The 10,205-nt window shown below is 36.3% G+C and overlaps 1 protein-coding gene across 1 annotated transcript in view; it reads left to right on the plus strand.

Annotated features, from left to right (window-relative positions):
• Nucleotides 1-10,205, plus strand: part of LOC129928290 (uncharacterized) — a 58,909-nt gene that overhangs the window by 22,221 nt on the left and 26,483 nt on the right. The gene's annotated exons all lie outside the window — the stretch shown is intronic.

The following is a 10,205-nucleotide window of genomic DNA, read 5'->3' on the forward strand; positions in this document are numbered from 1 at the left end:
CCCCGGGAAAAAAAATTATATGTATTTATGTGTGTGTGTGTGTGTGTGTACATAATCTTTATTACATTCTGACCCTTCATTCTTTCGGAAGACGTTTATTGTGCCCTAGAATAGGTTCTTCCAAGAGTTAGTGAAAAAATTGTAGATTCCCCGACATTACTAGCAAAGGGGTCTGGGGGAGCGCTAGGAGCTCCACCAGAGCGGGGCGAAGCCCCGCCGCCAAGCACTATTTCTGATATTGAAAACCAACAAAATGCATATTCTGAGGTATCTACAGTGCATTTTCCTGCTATTAAAAAGTTCTATTTCAAAAACCTAATGTGCTATTCTTACTGACTTAGACCCTCCCTCGTCGTTCGGCGCATCTGCCATCAAGCTGTTTCCATAAAATTGTGGACTCCCCGCCATCAGTAGCAAGGGGGTCTGTGGGAGCGCCAGGAGCTCCCCAGAGCGGGGCTAAGCCCCGCCGCCAAGCACTATTTCTGGTATTGAAAGCCAACAAAATGCATTTTCTGAGGTATCTACAGTCCATTTTAATGCTATTAAAAAGTTTTATTTCAAAAACCTAATGTGCTATTCTTACTGACTTAGACCCTCCCACGCCGTTCGGAGCATTTGACGTGAAGCAGTTTCCATAAAAATCTGTCACTGGTAATGTCTGAAGCCTCTACCATGAGGGCCTCCATGAATGAGTGGCGTCAAGTTGTACTAGGATATCATATGCGTAATTCATTTTGTCGGAGAACATGTCCCGCAAACCTCATGCGTCGTTCTCTCACAATCTTACTAATGGGTTGACTCCCAGTTCGGCATAGGATTTCCTTGATTTAGATCCGATCTCTATAACTGACTCCTGAAATCTGTCTTTGCCATCTTTGTTGAGCTATATTTAGTGTTTTTCGGTTTCGGTAGATGACTATTCACTGCAGTTTATTAATGGAGCCCTGCCACTGGTAAAAATGTGTAACCTCTCTTGAATACGCTCTTGGAATTAAGTGACTGTAGTTTGCTTTAGATTTTATATCGAAAAGAGAAGTTTTATCGTCAAAATCTTATGTTGGGGGTTTTCCACCTCAAAATGCTCTGTAGGGGGATCTTAGACTCAAAACCATCTGGAGTGGTTTTAAACTTTAAAAAAAAGCCATCTGTAGAAGAAACTCAAAACCCCCGATTGGCTTGGCTACGCTCAAATAATTTTAGTGTGTAATTTGCTTTTTTTTTTATATTGAAGATGTATTTTTAGCACCAAACCCCTCTGAATGGGGGTTTAAACTCAAAACCCCTTTCAGCAACGCTCATAGCTTTTTGAGTGCGTAATTTGCTTTTTTTCTTACACTGAAGATGGCGGGGGGTTTAAACTCAAAACCCCTTTGACTACGCTCATATATTTTAGAGTGAGTAATTTTCTTTTATTTATATTGAAGAGGTACTTTTTAGCTTCAAACTCCACTGGAAGGGAGTTTAAACTCAAAACCCCATAGACTACACTCATAACATTTTAGTGTATAATTTGATTTTTTTTATTATTAAAAAGAGGTATTTTTTACCTTCAAACCCCACTGAAGTGGGGTTTAAACTCAAAACTGAGTCAAAACCCATTTAGCTACGCTCATAACATTTTGAGTGCGTAATTAGCTTTTTTTTATATTAAAGACGGGGTTTATCGTAAATTTTAGACGGGGTTTTAAAATCAAAATCTTCCTTAACTGTGCTCTTGGAATTAGGGGATTTTCGTTTGCATTTTTTTTTTTGTTTTGTTTTATAGAAGAGGGTGAGTTAACTGCAAAAAACCCAGGTAGGGGGTTTAAAACTCAAAACTCCTGGTAGGGGGTTTTAAACTCAAAACCCCTAGTAGGGGTTTTTAAACTCGAACCGCTCTGGTAGGCGTTTTAAACTCGAACCCCCTGGTAGGGGTTTTTAAACTCGAACCCCCCTGGTAGGGGGTTTTAAACTCAAAACCCTTTTGGTTGTGCTAGGGCAAGTGATGGTTTAGTATTAATATCTCAAATAAAATAAACAAAATCAAAGCAAAAAATCAGTCACTAAATTTCGACTCCCCCCCCCGCCCCCCAGGGGGGAGATTTCATTTGGGGGGGGGGGTTTAACCCCAAGACCCCCCCCCCCTGGCTACGCCCATGTAATGCAGCACCGCTTATCGGACAGTCTAGAATCAGCACACTGGGTATTGGCCAGGGATTACCTGGCATTTCGCAAAGTGGTCGACCAAAGTGGAGCTAACACTTTTTAATTTTAAGTACATAGGGAATTGGCCATACGCCTCGGTCATTACGCGTACGGGCCACACTTCGGATTTTGGCCGTAACATATACATCTTACAACATAGAAAAATATACACACAAAAATCGTATTATTAGCTCCAAATACTTGGACATGAACTAAATAAATGTTAAAAAAGCTTTCAGGCATGTTTTTGAATCAGTTGCTAGTTGAGTTTAAAAAAACGTTAACCACTGATCCTTAAATTTGTGGCCCAGATAGATATGGATTATCTCATACACTGGCATTGGAGCATAGAGATACTCTTTAAATATTTATATCACAAGTGGCCTTCTCTTTGGTTCAGAGATCTCCATCTATAAAAGCAAATAAGGTATTAATAATTATACATGGCTCCAGGAACGTCGCCCGATCACACCATACTGTATAAACAGATTGATTGTAAATTCATCAATAAGTTAATCAGGGCTTTGTTGCATGACGGTTGGGTAAATAGAGACGCCAGTGTATGTACAGATGAATAGGTTTGTTGGGGTAAATAGAGACGCCAGTGTATGTACAGATGAATAGGTTTGTTGGGGTAAATAGAGACGCCAGTGTATGTACAGACGAATAGGTTTGTTGGGGTAAATAGAGATGTCAGTGTATGTACAGACAAATAGGTTTGTTGGGGTAAATAGAGATGTCAGTGTATGTACAGACAAATAGGTTTGTTGGGGTAAATAGAGATGTCAGTGTATGTACAGACAAATAGGTTTGTTGGGGTAAATAGAGATGTCAGTGTATGTACAGATGAATAGGTTTGTTGGGGTAAATAGAGACGCCAGTGTATGTACAGACGAATAGGTTTGTTGGGGTAAATAGAGATGTCAGTGTATGTACAGACGAATAGGTTTGTTGGGCTAAATAGAGATGTCAGTGTATGTACAGACAAATAGGTTTGTTGGGCTAAATAGAGATGTCAGTGTATGTACAGACGAATAGGTTTGTTGGGGTAAATAGAGATGTCAGTGTATGTACAGACGAATAGGTTTGTTGGGCTAAATAGAGATGTCAGTGTATGTACAGACAAATAGGTTTGTTGGGCTAAATAGAGATGTCAGTGTATGTACAGACGAGTTGATTTGGTTTTTGATTTATATAAAATAACGTGTACATAAAAATTAAAAAAAAAAGCCATCTCCATGTTTGATCTCTTTGAAATGAACATAGAAACAATGTGTTTATAATTCCCATGTGTTTATTTTAGAAAATACCCAAATAAAAATGAAAATGAATAAAGAAAGAATGACACTCAATATGTCGTGTGGTATGTGCTTAATATAAGCTTTTTTTTTTTAAAAAAAAAGTACTTTTTTAAATTTTTCTTGTTCTGTTATATTTTTTAATTATTATTATAACATCCATTTAGTATATAGCCCGTGTAATATGTAATTTATAATTTTCTTTAGTTCTTTGTTACTCTTATTCTAATTTTTCTTGCTGGAAAGACTTACTTTTTACATAACGTATATCAACTCACTCTGTCTGTCAGTCTGGCAAAAAGGGTGTATTCGTTATTTCTCCCATTCTCGGATCAAGCTGAAACTTCATCCAATTTTTCATTGTCTTTTCTAAGACATGAATCATTAACAAAAATAACCAAAAAGACAATTAATTATTGGTGATTCATTATTTTGTTTAAATGCAACAAGGGAAACAAATACTTTCGTATTGACAGTACTGGCTAAATTTGTTTGGTTTTGTCCACTTAAATAATTATTAACGCCATTTCTATCTCACACATTCTTCGATCATGTCGAACAATTTTCTACTGTACCTAACAAAACATGAATCAATAAACGAAAATACTCAATTAGTAAATTAGATAGTGGTAATAAATTATTTTGTTTGATATTGTATAAGGGAAATAGCTCGTACATTATTGATAGATAAAGTTTTAAGGACGGAGTTCTTCCCCTTTAGATAACCTTTTTTTTTCTAGACTTAGACCACCTGTATTTCTGATCTTCAGAAACTTATTCTCCCCCAATGCATCATTTCTCCTACCAAGAATATTGCATACAATTAAACTAATAAGGATTGAGACATGTGTATGAGACATTGAAATAACAGAGAGTGTGCGTTTGCAATCATGTTGAACGTTTATCCTTGTACCTGGAGAAGTTTGGAAATTATAGCGTAAAATGTAGTAAAATGTAGTATCTTGAAATGTCTGCCTCAAAGAAACCTTTGAATAAATTTTGTTGCCATCGATTTTGACAACACAAAAAGGAGAAGTTTCTACTTTAAAAGCTAAACAACAACAAAAAAAAAAAAAAACGACCCGCGGGTTAACTCGGCCTTTGGCATCTTGTAGCAAGCGGGCCCATGACAGGAGTCTTCGCGTTACTTATGTGGCAAGACTCAATCATAATAATGGTCACTGCCATTGTGGATTCTTTAGGCAGGACTTTGGGTGATGAGATCCCGAACTACGCCTTGCTTAGGATAAATCCTTTTTAATGGTCAATAGAGTAATGGAGCGCATTGCAAGGCCGAAGTTTCCCTAACAGACTTTTTGGATATGTACACACGTGTATCGGTTTTAACAGAAAAGTTCGGAAACACATTTTGTATTTTAAATTCATTTTTATGAGAAGATGTTTTTTCAGCATGTGTAGACATTGAAAAGAAATAAAAAAAAAGGAACTTGCTATTAAACTTGGCTCCGCTTTTTAGATTAAAATTGACATCCAGGGAATAAAATTAGGATGATCTCACAGCTTAGCAATCTCAACATTTTATGATTCTTGTTGATCCAAATCAAATAAATGTTATTTATAATATAACATTTATTGAAATGTTAACATGCAGCATTTTTAGCTGCCTCCGTAAGGGGAAAAGCCGCTATTAGGTTTGTGCAAAAATGTGTCTGTCTGTCCGTCTGTCAGACTCAGATCTCGAAAACTAGAAGAGATATCAAAAATATTATTTAACCATGCGGCTTGAAAAGTTTAGGTACAACGTTTACTTTTGATTTTCTAAAAGTAAACCGTTTAATTTATAAAATTAATTATGCAAGCGATTTTTTCATAAAAATACACCAATTCTAAAACAATTACGTAAATGTAAGGGAGACAATGTTATAATATGTTAACAAAGAAGAGTAGTATTTTGTTTATTTTCAGTATCAATAAGTCAAATATATTTATGAAATGTACAAGAAATGTTCACAACAAAAATAAATATTAGTTAAAGGTGTTTTTTCTGGTCAACTAGCTGCTTAAATTAAAAGAAAATATTTATGTTTGTTTATAAAGCTAAGAATGTACTTTGAATGTTAATATCACGCACATTTTTTTAAATGGACTTTTTATGCAGCGTAACGCCTCGTAATGATATTGCGCTAAACTAATTCCTTAAAATTTTTTCAATAATCAGATTTTATATATTTTTTGTTTAGTGCTCCCATCAGGATAAAAGCCGCTTATATTCTTGGACAATAAGTCATATTGAAAAAGAAATCAACCTACATTACTTAAATTTTCTTACAAATCGTCGCCCCAATTGTTCGTAATTTTATGTGAAAAATCCACTAACACAAATAACTGTTGGAAAACCCTCTTCTAATAAATTAAAAAAAAAAAACAATCTTCTTCTCATTTACGAATATCGGTTGTTCCGGATTTTATGAAAAACATTCCAACTCTATTGATGTAAAATCGCACTTCTGTCGTACACCACATCTAATTTTCTAGCTAAAAGCTTTAAAATTTAATTGTCGTTAATATTATGTTCCGATTTTTTACTAAAACAACTCCCTGACACTAAAATATGGTATAAAAATCTCTACCCAAGGCTATGGTATATCTAATTTTCATACCAGACCATTCCAAAAATTTAATTAACGGTATTATATTAATCCAGAATTCTCTTTTTCACTCATTATATATACAAACACCCGGAACAATCTATTATAGATACTTAAAACTATTGCAATGATTATGAAGGAAAATTAAAGGTTAATCAAATTTTAAATAGCTTTTAGTTGTTTTTATTTTCAATATTAACATGACGAACAGACAGACTGACATACAAAACTCACACAAAAATGTGGCTTAAATCCAAATATATATATATATATATATATATATATATATATATATATATATATATATATATATATATAATATCTTACAACAAATTCTATTAGAATTAAGTTCACTAGAGACTATGAACCCTCGTTAAATCTCTCGTGTTAATAAAAACATTTTTTTTGTTGCTATCTCATTGTGACATAATGGAACTTTTGTTCCTTTGACGTCATATGAATGAATTCTTTAAATGTAATGCTAAAAAAAAACAATGTCTATGAGCCCTCAATAAGTGGCTTGTATCGATGGAGACATTTTTAGTCTAACTAGGCCTTGTGACGTATTGGATTTTGTTTTCCTTTGATGTCATATGGAATGAATTCTTCAAATAAAATGTTAAAAGAACTCACTCGCTGTTAACAAACGAAATGTTGACCCAATGCGCTACAATAACATTACAAACATAAACACGAGAGTTACAATGACAAACTAATCTAAAAAAGGATTAAACAGGTAGGTCTTAATGTTCTTCTTGAAAGTGGTGTAGCATGTTGTCTGTCTGAAATCAATGGGGAGTGAGTTCCAAACTTTTGATCCGTGCACTGAATAAGCCTTTGAGGGAGGAACGTGGCACCACTAGAAGCGTTGAGTTTATTGAGCGCAGGGCTCTGAGCCTTTTAAAGAATGATCAGTTTGCTAAGTTACAAGGGCATTTCTTTATTATAGATACTGTCACAAGTCAAAAGCTTGCTGACAGAGTCACTCAATTTTATCACAACATTAATTATTATTACTCATTACTTATTTATTTATTTCAATTATTTATTATTATTTATTTCTTTTATTTTAATTATTTCTTACTTTTAACCCCAATTTCATCACCAGCCCCACCTTTTCCTCTTCTCGCTTGACCGTGTCCACCACCTTGGCGACAACTGGGCCACGGCTTTTCACTTACCTCCCCTTGACCGGGTAAAGATAAACAATCACTTACATGGCCTTAGGCGCCGGATGTCCGACTTTTACGTCGACACCACCTGGGATGGAATACACTTCATTATTTCTTCCACCCCACCCACGTCTCTCTTTGATCAAGGAGATTATTCGTGTCACCACGCCTCTTGACCCTTCCAAGGTGCAACTTTCGTCAGACTTTACCCACGTGAGAGATAATCCTCAGCCTATCGCATTTCCTGTTTCCGCCCATCTCTTCCGGACATTTATAAGGTAGAATAAAGCGGGACAGATACTCACTTCTCATTCTCGCCGACGTCGAGTCTGGACTAATCATTTATTCTTACTCTTATAGGAATACCTGGTGGCAAGCCGAACTTAATCACAGTTCCATCTTAATTACTTTGTGTATATTTCTCACTGGATATTATCATGTGCATTTTACTTATTCATTTATATTTAATTAGTGCATTAATACTAATACTAATACTAATACTGCGCTTAGAAAAGAGATGAATTATCTCCAATTTACTCATTTTACTTGAGCAAGAGTTACGCTCCTTGAACGGACGCTCTTTCCATTCAAATTCGCTCCATTGTTCTTGGCCGAGGGCCATATGTAAACAAACCGTCATGTTTGCTGACCACCGTTAATTCCCCCCCCCCCCTTTCTCTTACAACTTATGTTGTTTAATTGAGATTATTATCCCCCTTACTATGTACATTTTATATTGCTATTATCAGCCATCTATTTTCCAAATCCCATTTATCATCATCTCCACATTGTACTCAAAGCAATTTTACCAATCTGACGAATGCACCTCGGTCGAGGGCATCGATAAGATGCACGAGAGACATGCCCTAACTTGTCTTTATTTATCCTCAGCCTCCCTCAGATGTCTGCCTATTTACTTGGAATCACTCAACTAGCTATTGAGTACCATCTATTTTCCTATTTGCTATTCAGTGACACCAGCCTACTTGACACTACTCACTTGCCTATTTTTTTCGATCTACTATCCAGTGTCATCTGCCCACTTGACACTACTCAATTGCCTATTGGCCTACCTGCCTATTGGCCTACCTGTCTATTGGCCTACCTGTCTATTGGCCTACCTGCCTATTGGCCTACCTGTCTATTGGCCTACCTGCCTATTGGCCTACCTGTCTATTGGCCTACCTGCCTATTTGGCTCTACTACTTGGCGCTATCGGCTCTACTTGCCTGTCTATTTGACAGTCAACCTACTAGGCACGACGTCCCTGTGCGAGACGTCATAGCTTCGCTAAATCTCCGCAACTCACTTGACTTATCCTGCTAACGACGCCGCCCACGGCAGATCAGCTCTGCCCGCAGTACACTTGTGCCCACGGTAGTCGGCCACCCGCCCTACTGTGCCCACTACAGATATCAGAACTTGGGATTCTCCACGAGAACTAAATCACCGGCGTCCCTCTACCCGCTAGAGCGCCACCTCCAGCTGCAAAACCTCCAGCCAGGATCACTGCCAGGTGCTACACCAGCAGGACAACCAGCTAAGTGCAGAGGACGAAAGTGACATACTCTCTAATTAAGTGCTTAGGATGATGATACAATATTGCTAACAGGATAGATGCAAACCCCTTCCCTTTTATTTTATTCTACTTTGTACATTCATGTTAATAAATATTCTTTAATTTTACAACTTTTGTATGTTTCTCCATTGTTTGTCTCGTTGCGAGTCTGCTCCCGATTTATCTATTCTTCTGTCATTTGTCTTTAATATAATTTAATTCTGATGTTCTTTCTGAAAATATTGAAACCTGATAGAGTAATTATTATTTGGTGTATGTAGACCTACAAAACAAAAACAATATTGTTATTAAAATAAATCCATTGGGGGGGTGGAGGCGAGGGGTAATCTGCGTTACGAAAATTCTAGAATTGATAAGCATAGGTCAAAAGTTTGGGAAATACTGATTTAGAGATATTACCTAAATTACCGGCCATGTTCACTTAAGGATTGCTGCCTGGTCGCGAGGTATGCAAGCTGCACTGTCGTTCAGGTTCAACCCTGCCCGCTGCCATCCCCCGTCGTCCTGCGGGAGGTTTGTTTTTCAGTTTAAATTAAACACATCTGTACGTGTAGTTTTTCGTATAATGAGAGGTTATTATTTTATATTAATAGTATAGTACAAGTACAAGCCTTTTTATTTTATATTAATAGTATAGTACAAGCCTTTTTATTTTATATTAATAGGATAGTACAAGCCTTTTTATTTTATATTAATAGTATAGTAAAAGCCTTATTATTTTATATTAATAGTATAGTACAAGCCTTTTTATTTTATATTAATAGTATAGTACAGGGGTGGGCAACCTTTTTCTACCGAGGGCCGCATTAAAAAAATCTGGGGACTGGCGGGCCGCATAAATTATTTTTTTTTTACTCCCAATTGAGGAATTACAACAACAGTTAGCAAATTCTTGAACTAATTTTACGAATATTTTTTTTTAATTTTGTTATTGTCTTTTACATCACAACATTTCAACACAAATGTACAATTGTACTTAATGTGAAGCATTTAACTGTTTACATCAGTGCATAATGTTCTGTAACTGTAGAACTAGCTTACTAGTTGTTTTGTTCTTGCGACTGCTGTCAAATTACAGTCAGTGAGCATCGACCTGTTCTAACACTTCATAATTTTCAAACAAACAAAATAAAGCGTGTTCACAGATGAATTAGGTTCCGAATAATGTGACAGCTTCGCAGCAAAGTTTTCTTAAGTATGGGAATACAGCTTCTGGCAGTCATGAAACTTCTATGGAAGAACTCACTGGAATTACTCTTTCAGGTCATAATTTGCTTGGAGGTATGTCATCTGGAGCTTAATCAGCTTCTGCATTAAATGGTGAGCTGATGGTATTGAAAACTAGTTACAAGATCTTGACGTC

This window comes from Biomphalaria glabrata, chromosome 9 (assembly GCF_947242115.1).
Source record: "Biomphalaria glabrata chromosome 9, xgBioGlab47.1, whole genome shotgun sequence".
Taxonomy (NCBI): domain Eukaryota; kingdom Metazoa; phylum Mollusca; class Gastropoda; family Planorbidae; genus Biomphalaria; species Biomphalaria glabrata.